Source organism: Rutidosis leptorrhynchoides, chromosome 5 (genome assembly GCF_046630445.1).
Source record: "Rutidosis leptorrhynchoides isolate AG116_Rl617_1_P2 chromosome 5, CSIRO_AGI_Rlap_v1, whole genome shotgun sequence".
In the NCBI taxonomy this organism is placed as follows: Eukaryota; Viridiplantae; Streptophyta; class Magnoliopsida; order Asterales; family Asteraceae; genus Rutidosis; species Rutidosis leptorrhynchoides.
The window spans coordinates 43,895,423-43,909,543 of NC_092337.1; positions in this window are offsets into that span (position 1 = coordinate 43,895,423).

A 14,121-nucleotide genomic window follows, 5' to 3' on the forward strand; every position below is an offset into this window, starting at 1 on the left:
TTTCGGTGAGATTCGGTAAAATGAGATTTGGTATTTAATGAATCTCATTTAGTTGTGTTTGTTTTTTGGTGATATTCGTTATCGAAAAAAATTTCGAAAATTTTTCGAAAAAATTTGAAGTTCTTCATGATGAAGATGATGAAGGTTTGAAGATATGGATGAAGATTGGTTGAAGATATATGTGTTTGTGTTTGAAGGTGGAGGGAAAACATTCATGAATATTCATAGAGATCTCCTTCATGTGATGAAGGCCTAAGCTCTAATACCAATTGTAGGATTCTAGATCTCATGAATACCATGAATGTGAAGAATAGCCATTAAGATTGAGAGAGAAAGTCAATCAATCAAGATTGACTTTCCACAGCTCTCTTGAAAATCTCTACATAACAGTGGCTAAGCTTAGCTAATTTAGGGAGCCTTGGATCCTTTATATAGCCTCGTATAAAGGATCCTCCATAAGGCTAGGGAAACTCGTATTACTCCTTTCTCGGGGTTCTAACAAATCCTAATTTGTATCAGTTATCATGTGATGTTCTTTTTTTTTCTTTTTTTTTTGAAAGACAAGGCCCCAAAGTGAGGTTGGTGGAGATTGAACCTAAGTCTCCTTTGGAGATTCCCAAGCACCCAACCACTCAACCAACCCTTTGAGATTTATCATGTGATGTTTATTCTACGTACAATATATTTGTACATTTTTTAATGAATATTTATCATATAAAGATGCAATGAACGCTAAAAAGTTTTTTAAAAAGAAAATTACCATGTGATTGGCAAAAACATTAATTGAAAATGTTTATAACGAACTTTCAAATTAATTCTAGCTCTTATGATATAAAATACGCGATTATGGAATGTTTGTGTTAGACGATAACTTATTATTTTATCTATTACTTAATCATAACTTGTCAATTAAATTTTTGGGCTTGATACATTTTGATATTATTTTATTTCACCACTCATCCGAAATACTGGCTCCGCCACTGAGTGTCACAGAAGACATTGAAGCATCCGAGACTCGAGTTACATAAAAGTAGAAATTGTTATTATTATTACCATTATTATTATCAGTATTACTTTATTATTATTATTATTATTATTATTATTATTATTATTATTATTATTATTATTATTATTATTATTATAAAAATTCAACTTGTATTTATAAAATACCTCATCTATAATACTCCGTATATAATAATAAATAAATAAATAAATAAAATGATAATATAATAATTATAATTTGAGGAGGCAAAGAGTTCCAAAATGAAATGAGGCAAAGGGCTCCGAACTGAACAACACATTTTGACTAGCCGGAATGTATATATATATATATATATATATATATATATATATATATATATATATATATATATATATATATATATATATATATATATATATATATATATATATATATATTGTAACGACCCAACCCGTTATACAATCGATTATGCGAAATACATTTTTTTTAAACAAGCCAGGCTGCCCTGACAGGCTTAACCCGCGGCACGGTCAGCCCAGCCGCGGTGCGGCTTAACTCAATTCCAAATGGGTCAGAACCATTAAACCCTCGACATCCAAAACACCTTATAGCCCGCGGCGCGCCCATAAGGGATGCGGCATGGCTCACCCCTGTTGCTGATTCTTACTTATCAAAATTTCACAAGTGCCAAATTTCCACAAATACGAGGTCCAAAACTTTTAAAAGGCTTCACGCCACATCAATAAGCAAAGTTTACAAGTTTTAAGACTCCCGTTCAAATACTTGACCACCGAGCATCGTTCGCTCATTACAATTCAAAATATAAGTTTCGACCGACAAGTTTAAATACCAAACATAAACCCGAGCATAGTGTTTGGGGTTAAACTACCCAAAGCTAGGTCGAACTTCAAAAAGCTATATTCCCAAAAGCTTCTCCTAGCATAACGAAAGCGGGATCACTAATCCAAATGAACGCCCTTATCCTTGTCCACGTCGGAGCCTAAAAAGAGTAAACAACGAGAGGGTAAGCAAAAACGCTTAATGAATGCAATAATTATACACATACATATATAATATACCTACTTGTAATCACTTACACACATACCGCATACATGCTAGCAACATAATTAGCATACCATCTCAAGTACGAAGCTAATAATCTACAAAACCGCAATTAGCATAATCAATAGCATAAAATTGACATAATACAATATGCTACAATACAATACATAACCATGGTTAACCAAACTCGCGTCATCGTGCTACCGGCTCTTTGCTTCACATCATACGCATCGGTTATGACGCTACCGGCTCTTTGGTTCACATCACAACCCAAGTCATACTCGCGCTAAAGTGCTACCGGCTCTTTGGTTCACACTCTAACAACTCGTGTCGTAGTGCTACCGGCTCTTTGGTTCACACTACAACACACGTACTATGACGCTACCGGCTCTTTGGTTCACATCATAGCACAACCGCACATACTATGGAACTACTGACTCTTTGGTTTATACCATAGCATACAAATAAATACATTATATACATACGCGTATAATTATTCCACTCACCTTGTATCCAAACGAAGGTAAGCCCACAAGCTCTTCAACCGTCAACGAATTCACCTATGATATTAATGCAAAATCAACACTTATCTAAATGGGACTCTTAATCCACCTAAATAGACCACTTAGGGTAATGTTCACCCTTTGTTCCCTTAATACCAACCATAGGCCCCAAACCTACCAACAATCACTAAAACTAGTGATCATGGCATTAAATCACCCAACTATACATCACTAGGTCATTCAAAACTCTTTTGTCCCAATTCGAGGTCAACACCCCCACTTGGGTCATTCATCACCCAAATACGCTCATTTACAAAGACAACCAAGTGTGCTGGAGATTAACTATCCATTTAAGGCTCATAATTACCAATTAATATTTTGAAACCCTAGGTTAGTTACTATTAAGTCTTCATGACTCAATCTTACCCAAGAATACCGAAAATCCCCAAATATGGGTTTTATGTTCATCACTAACCCAAACCCTAACCCTTTGAACAATTGAAATAAGGAAATCAAGGTTAAGACTTACCACCACAACCAAAACGTAGCTAGTGATTAGATGAACAACTTTAACACACGCGCATTGACCCGAAATCAACTTCTTCCTCTTAGATTTGGGCTTTCTCTCTCACAAAATGGGTCTCTCTCTCTAGAATTAAAGTGGAAGAGAAGAGGTGGTTGAAAATGGAGTAAATGATGATCAAGATCTGATCTTGGGGCTTTAAATTCATCCCCCATGTGAAATTACCAAAAAACCCTTTTTAATATCTCAAAATAAGAAGGCTGGCCCATCAGACCCCAGCCGTGCCGCGGGCCTTTAGGTCACGCCGCAGCCCAAAACAGAAAAACAAGGCCGCTAGCATTTTAAATATATATAAATGTACAAAACGGTTTCGGGTCTTACAACTCTCCCCCAGTTGATTCGGATTGCGTCCTCGCAATCCAAGCCGCATGACAAGAGGGAAGATATATCAACACAAACTCTTCGGGCTCCCAAGTAAACTCGGAACCTTTAATCCGAAACCATTGAACTTTAAAAGTTCTCACCTCTTTATTTCTCAACCTTTTGACCTTCTCATCGAGTATAGCAATCGGATCCTCAATATACTCTAACTTATTGTTTAGCTCAATCTCGTCTAAAGGCACCCATGAAGAATCATCCACAAGATACTAACGGAGATGGGAAACATGAAATGTATTATGAATTCCCGCAAGCTCTTCGGGTAATTCCAAACGATACACAACTTCACCAACATGAGCTAAAATTTTAAATGGCCCAATAAATCGAGGAGCTAACTTTCCTCATTTTCGAAATCGAATGACACCTTTCCATGGCAAGACTATAAGCATCACCATGTCACCTTCTTGGAACTCAATTTGTCATCTACGCTTATCGGCATAAGATTTTTGTCTATCTTGGGCCTTTTTCAAATGAGTCTGAATCATATCAATCTTGCTATTCGTCTCTAAAGCCAGATCGGTACTCCCGATTTCTCTTTGAACCACTTCACCCCAACAAATCGGGGTTCATCACCTACGCCCATAAAGCATCTCGTAAGGTGGCATCCCGATACTAGTATGATAACTATTATTGTACGAGAATTTCACCAATGGTAAGTGCTCATCCCAACTACCGCCGAAATCAATAATACACGCCCGTAACATATCCTCCAATGTTTGATTCGTACGTTGTGTTTGATTGTCCATTTGAGGATGGTACGTCGTGCTCATTCTCAATTGTGTACCCATATCTTCATGAAACTTATTCCAAAACTGAGATGTGAAACGAGTATCCCGATCCGAAATAATAGATATAGGAACCCCATGTCTCGATATCATCTCCTTGATAAATAACTTTGACAAAGCCTCCAACAATATCGTTTCCCGAATGGGAAGAAACAAAGCACTTTTCATCAACCGGTCAACTATCACCTAAATCGTATCAAATTGAGTTCTCGCCGTCTTTGGTAACTTTGTAATGAAATCCATGGTAATGTGCTCCCATTTCCATTTCGGGATTTCCAACGATTGTAACTTACCATACGGCTTTTAGTGCTCGGCCTTAACTTGCAAACACATGACACATTGTTCAACATACTTTACAACATCACGTTTCATGCCCGGCCACCAATACTCTTTCTTCAAATCAAGATACATTTTCGTCGCGCCCGGATGAATGGAATACTTTGACTTATGTGCTTCATCAAGTAGCACTCTTCGAAAATCTCCCATTCTAGGCACCCACACCCTTCCTTAAAAAGATAACAAACCATGCGGACCTAAGGTAATAAACTCCGTTTGGCCCACGATTTGTTCCTCATGTTTATTGTTAACAAAAGCTTCAATTTGAACCTCACCGAGCTTTACAAGAAAATCGTTAGTGATAATCGTGCGTAACGATCCTACTCGTATTGTCGGATGTTAACTCTTCCGACTTAACGCATCCGCGACCACATTCGCTTTACCAGGATGATAAAGTATCTCACAATCATAATCCTTTACCACATCCATCCACCTACGTTGACGATAATTCAAATCTCGTTGGTCAAAAAGATGTTTTAAGCTCTTGTGATCCGAATAAATCGTACACTTGACACCGTATAAGTAATGACGCTAAATTTTCAACGCATGAACCACCGCCGCCAATTCAAGATCGTGAGTCGGGTATCTCATTTCGTGTTCCTTTAATTTTCGAGAGGAATAAGCGATGACTTTACATCTTTGCATTAGAACACACCCGATCCCATTTAAAGAAGCATCACAATAAACCGTCATGTCTTCTACACCTTCCGGCAACACTAACACCGGAGCTTGACACAACTTCTCTTTTAACAATTGAAAATCAATTTCTTGTTCGTTCTCCCAATTAAATCTCGCGTTCTTTCTCGTCAACTTCGTCAATGGAGAAGCGATCTTAGAAAAGTCTTGGATAAACCGAAGATAATAACCGGCCAATCCGAGAAAACTTTGGATTTCCGTAGGCGTAGTCGGTCATCCCCAACTTTTTACCGTCTCAATCTTCCCCGGATCTGCTTTTATACCATCTTTGTTCACAATATGGCCAAGGAATTGAACTTCCCTTAGCCAAAATTCACATTTGGAGCATTTTGCATACAACTTCTCCTTCCGCAACGTCTTTAACACACCACGCAAATGATGTTCATGTTCCTTCATACTCTTAGAATAGACAAGTTTGTCGTCAATGAACACAATTACTGACTTGTCCAACATAGGTTGGCACACTCGGTTCATAAGATCCATGAATGCCACCGGTGCATTCGTAAGACCAAAAGGCATAACTACAAACTCAAAATGCCCATAGCGCGTTCGAAAGGCCATTTTCTCAATATCTTCCTCACGGACCCGCATTTGGTGATAGCCGGACCGTAAGTCAATTTTAGAAAAATAAGTCGCGCCTTGAAGTTGAACAAACAAATCGTCAATCCGAGGTAATGGATAGCGATTTTTGATCGTCACTTTATTCAACTCCCGATAATCGATGCACATCCGCATACTACCATCTTTCTTCTTCACGAATAAAATCGGAGCGCCCCATAGCGAAGCACTCGGTCGGATGAAACCCTTTTCAAGCAACTCTTGGGTTTGATTTAACAACTCTTGCATCTCCATTGGTGCTAAACGATAAGGTGTTTTAGCGATGGGAGTAGCACCCGGAACCAACTTGATGCGAAATTCAACTTGTCTTTCCGTCGGAACACCCGGTAATTCATCCAAAAAACGTCTTCAAATTCACTAACCACCGAAATTTCATGAATGGATGGTGGCTCTTCACGAGTATCAACTACAAGAAAATGACGTGCCCGTGCATAAGTGCATAATGGCACAAGTCTTCTCCGTCTCTCACCATGAATAATTAACTCTCCCCCACTTGGGGTCTTCACACGAATAGATTTTTCATGGCATGCAATATCGGCCCTATAACGATCGAGCCAATCCATACCAACGACAATATCGAATTCATCCAAGGTCATCGGGATAAGATCAATTTTAAACGTTTCGGTACCAAACACAATATCACAATCATTACAAACAACAACCCCTAGCACCGTCTTACCATCCGCTATTTCAACTTCTACCGGATGACTTAACTTAGCTAAAGGTTTTTCAAGCTTAGACACAAAACGCAGAGACACAAACGATAAATTAGCACCGCTATCAATTAGTATCCTTGCCGGATTAGAGTTAACCATGAAAGTACCTGAGACAACTTCGTTTGATTGCTTTGCCTCATCATGGGTCATTAAGTAATTTCATCCCCTCCCCGTCCCCGCCGCCTTTTCTAGCTTCTTTACTTGTTAACCCCTTAAATCGGGACATTTTGTCCTTCAGTGACCCTCTTTATTACAATTAAAACAAACGATTTTGTTGGAAGATGAGTTCGTACAGTCACGGGCCATGTGCCCTTGTCGCCCACAATTGTAGCACGTGGGTCCAAAACTCTCAGAAGCCCCTTTTCATACTACCGACGCTCTCGGTCACACTCCTACTCTTCTTGTTCGAGTGACTAGTAGCTTCAAATTTTTGTTTGCCAAAGGTGAAGTCACTCTTTCTCGGAGCAAGCGACTCAAAACCCTTAGCGATATCAAACAACTCATCAAAAGTTTTCGCCGAATTCCTACTAATCCTTTCTTGATAGTTATCATTCATGGTTCGGTAGAAATCTTCTTTCAACATATGGTCATTTCCGACATACTCCGGGCAAAATTGGGTCTTTGATAAGAAAGTGGACTTGAGAGTGTTCAAATCCATTGACCCTTGCCTCAAAGTACGCAACTTATCCTTAAACCTTGAAAGATCGGCCGAAGTTCGGCACTTCTTGAAAAATTCCTCCTTAAACTCGTCTCCCGTCAAACTCATACTTTGTTCTTCACCATAAAGTTGGATTTTCGCATCCCACCACAACTTTGCATCACCCCTCATCATGCTACTACCATACCTTGTCCTTTTATCGAGAGGGCACTCACTAGTACAAAAAGCCCCCTCCATGTCGAAGATCCAACGAGCACTCTTGAGCGGGTCTCGTTCACCCTCAAAGGTAGGAGGTTGAGCATCATTGAAATTTTTATAGTGGAAGTCTCGCCTTCCAACGTTATCCTCTTGAAGAACAATCTTAACTTGAACCTTGACTAGATTGACTACTTGCTCATCAATCGAATCTAAGAACATCTTCCTAACGTCCTCTAGAAAGGCCGCATGACACCTTTGCATAATGACCTCAACCTTGGCCGTAAACTCAACATCCTCACTCGTACCCCCTTCATTGTTCTCGGGTCCGTTTCTCGTCTTCATACTATAAAACAGAAATAGGATAAACAATGAAACGAAAGGACATAACATAAAAGCATATATGTACATCTCACACCGCCCCATCTTGCTCAACAATCGGCGTACATTGCTTGTTTGATACGATTTGAACCCGTAACAATGGCAGCTAATCATTGTTACGCGATCACGTCTCATTAACTTGCTAGTACAACGTCTATCTCACTTGATGATTGCTAATACAACACAAAACAATTAGCGCATAGTTAATTCACCTAAACCTAGGCACTAACAAATCCCCGGTCTGACCCGTCTCCTACAAGTCCCGCATAAAGCGCATTCACAATCAAATCTAAGTCTAGGCACCTATCTCAAGTGGCCTAAATCCCTTAGACCATGCTCTGATACCACTTGTAACGACCCAACCCGTTATACAATCGATTATGCGAAATAATTATTTTTTATTTTTTTTTTTAAAACAAGCCAGGCTGGCCTGACAGGCTTAACCCGCGACGCGGTCAGCCCAGCCGCGGCGCGGCTTAACTCAATTCCAAATGGGTCAGAACCATTAAACCCTCGACATCCAAAACACCTTATAGCCCGCGGCGCGCCCATAAGGGCTGCGGCACCGCTCACCCCTGTTGCTGATTCTTACTTATCAAAATTTCACAAGTGCCAAACTTCCGCAAATACGAGGTCCAAAACTTTCAAAAGGCTTCACGCCACATCAATTAGCAAAGTTTACAAGTTTTAAGACTCCCATTCAAATATTTGACCACCGAGCATCGTTCGCCCATTACAATTCAAAATATAAGTTTTGACCGACAAGTTTAAATACCAAACATAAACCCGAGCATGGTGTTTGGGGTTAAACTACCTAAAGCTAGGTCGAACTTCAAAATGGTATACTCCCAAAAGCTTCTCCTAGCATAACGAAAGCGGGATCACTAATCCAAACGAACGCCCTTACCCTTGTCCACGCCGGAGCCTAAAAAGAGTAAACAACGAGAGGGTAAGCAAAACGCTTAGTGAATGCAATAATTATACACATACATATATAATATACCTACTTGCAATCACTTACACACATACCGCATACATGCTAGCAACATAATTAGCATACCATCTCAAGTACGAAGCTAATAATCTCCAAAATCGCAATTAGCATAATCAATAGCATAAAATTGATATAATACACTATGCTACAATACAATACACAACCATGGTTAACCATACTCGCGTCATGGTGGTACCGGCTCTTTGGTTCACACCATACGCATCGATTATGATGCTACCGGCTCTTTGGTTCACATCACAACCCGAGTCATACTCGCGCTAAAGTTCTACCGGCTCTTTGCTTCACACTCTAACAACTCGTGCCGTAGTGCTACCGGCTCTTTGGTTCACATCATAGCACAACCGCACATACTATGGCACTACCGGCTCTTTTGTTCATACCATAGCATATAAATAAATACATTATATACATACGAATATAATTATTCCACTCACCTTGTATCCAAATGAAGGTAAGCCCACAAGCTCTTCAACTGTCAACGAACTCACCTATGATATTAACGCAAAATCAACACTTATCTAAATGGGACTCTTAATCCGCCCAAATAGACCACTTAGGGTAATGTTCACCCTTTGTTCCCTTAATACCAACCATAGGCCCCAAACCTACCAACAATCACTAAAGCTAGTGATCATGGCATTAAATCACCCAACTATACATCACTAGGTCATTCAAAACTCTTTTGACCCAATTCGAGGTTAACACCCCCACTTGGGTCATTCATCGCCCAAATACGCTCATTTACAAAGACAACCAAGTGTGCTAGAGATTAACGATCCATTTAAGGCTCATAATTACCAATTAATATTTTGAAACCCTAGGTTAGTTACTATTAAGTCCTCATGACTCAATCTTACCCAAGAATACCCAAAATCACCAAATATGGGCTTTATGTTCATCACTAACCCAAACCCTAACCCTTTGAACAATTGAAATAAGGAAATCAAGGTTAAGACTTACCACCACAACCAAAACGTAGCTAGTGATTAGATGAACAACTTTAACACACGCGCATTGGCCCGAAATCAACTTCTTCCTCTTAGATTTGGGGTTTCTCTCTCACGAAATGGGTCTCTCTCTCTCTACAATTAAAGTGGAAGAGAATAGGTGGTTGAAAATGGAGTAAATGATGATCTAGATCTGATCTTGGGGCTTTAAATTCGTCCCCAATGTAAAATTACCAAAAAGCCCCTTTTAATATCTCAAAAGAAGAAGGCTGGCCCATCAGACCCCAGCCGCGCCGCGGCCCAAAACAGAAAAACAAGGCCGCCAGCATTTTAAATATATATAAATGTACAAAACGGTTTCGGGTCTTATATATATATATATATATATATATATATATATATATATATATATATATATATATATATATATATATATATATATACTAGTGAAATGACCCGTTAAACCACGGGTTTGTTAAACAAAACAATTTAATGATAGGTATTAAGTGAACGTAAATGTTAAAGCTATTTAGTTTAATGACCCTTGGAACCACATAGTCCGACTAAGAAAATCGTCAGCTGAACATTTCATCAAACACCTAAAATACATATTTAACAATCCACATCCAATCATAAGAGATAATATTGGTTGTCATTTTATTTTAAAAGTGTAAATTAAAATATTAAAATATAAATGTTGAATTGGTTTTCTTATGCCTAACGTCTATACCTTCTCGTACTCAATTAAAAATAATTAATTAAAATTATTTAAAATTATTTAATTTTAATAATTAAAATAAATATTAATAAGATTTAATAATAATTAAGTAATTAATAAGATTTAATTTCAATTCAAAATTATTTAGATTAATGACATCACCCACTATGTTTAGATTTTTTTCTTTTTCTTTTTAATTTTTTCTTAACAAAAGAATTAGCCTAATAATGACATCATCATTTTAGCAATATAATAGAAACTATATATATATATATATATATATATATATATATATATATATATATATATATAGGTTGAGGATCAATAGAGAACTTGGTTAGTGAGAGAACCTAGAGAACTCACATATTAATGTACATGCACCTACCATATGCACCTATTCTTTGAAAAAAAATTTAAAAAAAAAATTCCAGGGAATTTTTTTTCTGGAAAAAAATTCCGAAATTATTTTTAATTCCACGTCTGCATGCCACGTCATCAGTAGGATGACTGCCACATCAGCTAGACTGATTGCCATGTTAGCACAGACTGACAGGTGGCTAAGTCTGTGCTGACGTGGAAAAATTCAACTTTTTTCAAAAAAAAAATTTCGTAAATTTTTTTTTCCCGATTTTTTTCAAAATTTAGCCCGATTTAGAGTTTAGGGCTTAGGGTTTAGGGTTTAGTGATTTGGGTTTAGTCCCTAAAACCAAAACCCTAAACCCTAAGCCCTAAACTCTAAATTCTAAACCGTTCATGTTAAAAACTCAATCTAAACCCTAAATCTAAACCCTAAACCCTAATTTCTAAACCCTAACTTATGTTTAGGAATGAATTGATGCGATAGGACGAAAATACTCTTACTAATATGAGTAAAATAAGTGAAATAACATGGTGCTAAGAAAGGCTCGGCATGAAAGTGAAATAACATGGTGCTATGGGTTCTCTCCTATGTCAAGTTATCTCATGATCCTTTCACTATATATTTAACAACCCGTTCATATCGATTATAAACGAATTACAATAGTTGATTACATCACGAGGTATTTGACCTCTATATGATACATTTTACAAACATTGCATTCGTTTTTAAAAGACAACCATTCATTACATCAAAAGTTGACAGGTATGCATACCATTTCATATATATCCAATTTATAGATGACTTAATCTGTCATTTACTTAATAATGATCTTTATTGAACTCAACAACTTAGATGCAACATCTTTTGAAATATGCCATGAATGACTCCAAGTAATATCTTTTAAATAAGCAAATGAACAGCGGAAGATTTCTTTCAAACCTGAGAATAAACATGCTTTCAAGTGTCAACCAAAAGTTTGGTGAGTTCATTAGTTTATCATAAACATTCATTTCCATCATTTTAATAGATCACAAGATTTAATTTTCATAGTTAACTGCAGGAACACTCATCTGCAAATAAAAATTATCATAAAGGAACACTCATCTGTATAAAAATCATTCATATGGTGAACACCTGGTAACCGACATTAACAAATGCATATAGAATATCCCCAAATATACAGGTACACTCATCTGTATATAAAATCGAAGTACTAAAGCATTCATAACCTGGATAGGGTTTGTTAGGCCCATAGATCTATCTTCAGGATTCGCGTCAATTAGGGGGTCTGTTCCCTAATTCTTAGGATACAAAGCTAAAAGGGTGATATTCAATTTCTATAATCCAACCATAGAATGTAGTTTCGATTACTTGTGTCTATTTCGTAAAACAGTGGTAAAAACAGTGCATGTATTCTCAGTCCCAAAAATATATATTGCCAAAGCATTTAAAAAGGGAGCAAATGAAACTCACAATACTGTATTTCGTAGTCGTTACGCATATGATAACACTGAACAAGTGCAAGGTTGGCCTCGGATTCACGAACCTATATTAAGTATATATATTTATATGTTGATCAATACCTGTCTAACAATTTAGGTCAAGTTGTAGTGTATCACAATCCTAATGCTCGAGATTATCATGCAAGAGTCACAAAAGTCATCTAATCCAAAAATGACTTCCAAAATCTATATATATTTATGATATAACTTAACTGTAGTCGTTTCATATATTAAGGTATATTTATCAGATTTTATTAGAGTAATTAATAAAAGTCTTTTGTTATATTTAAAATTTATATATGATAAAATATACTTTTATATATCTTAAATAATAAAATTTATAAAGTTCACTTAATATCATAAAAATATAGTGGTATGTAATATTAATGTAATTATATTACATGTGGTAAAAACATCTTTGTATCACATATTTATTTGATAAAATAATATCGATAATAATAATAATAAGTAAAAGTTGTAATATTTTGTAATAATAATAATTATTATTATTCTACTAATAATAATAATAATATTTATATTTATTAAAGATGATATTAATTATAATAAAATGATAATTCTAATCAAGATAATCTTAATAACAATGATGCTTTTTTTTAATATTAACTGTAATAATAATAATATTTTATAAAAATAATAATTCTATGATAATTTTTATTAATAATAATACTAAAATGATAATAATAATGATATTTTATAATAACAAAGATATTTCTATTAAAAATAATAATTTTAGTAAAAATGATAGTTTTAATATTAATAATACTTTTAATAATAATAATAATGATAAGAAAATAATGAAAATGATATTTTTATCTAAATCGATAACTTACCATATTTTAATTTCATCATGATACTCATACTCATTATTTCCTAATCGATTCGTTTAATAGCTTTTAGTCCCCTTTTATATCGTGTTCATAATAATGATAGTAATCATAATAATTAGATGATACTAATATTAGTTTTAATGATAATAATATTAATAATAATAAATATAATAATAATATTCATGATAATACTAAATATTATAATAATAATAATAATAATAATAATAATAATAATAATAATAATAATAATAATAATAATAGTAGTAGTAGTAGTAATAATAATAATAATAATAATAATAACGATAATATTAATAATAATCTTAATAATAATAATGATAGTAATACTAATAAAAATGACAAATTTTTAATGATAATACTTATAACGATAATGATAATAATAATAATAATAATAATAATAATAATAATAATAATAATAATAATAATAATAATAATAATAATAATAATAATAATTATTATTATTATTATTATTATTATTATTATTATTATTATTATTATTATTATTATTATTGGATAATAATTATAACGACGATAATAACGACGATAGTAATAATAATCATTTTAACAATAATAGTACTAAAATTAATAATAATTCAGTTGACTATATCCTTGAATCCATTCATCGAAACCTCACGATTCCTAAATGAAAAGTTATCAATTTTTCGCCAGCTTTCCAACGACATGCATATCATATACCTTATCTCAATCGCATATGTACCAAATTCGTGATTTATCATAACTATCTAACGACAAAAAAATTAAACATACAAGCATGCATAATCATATATACTCGAGCACTAGTCAGGGATACACTATTAA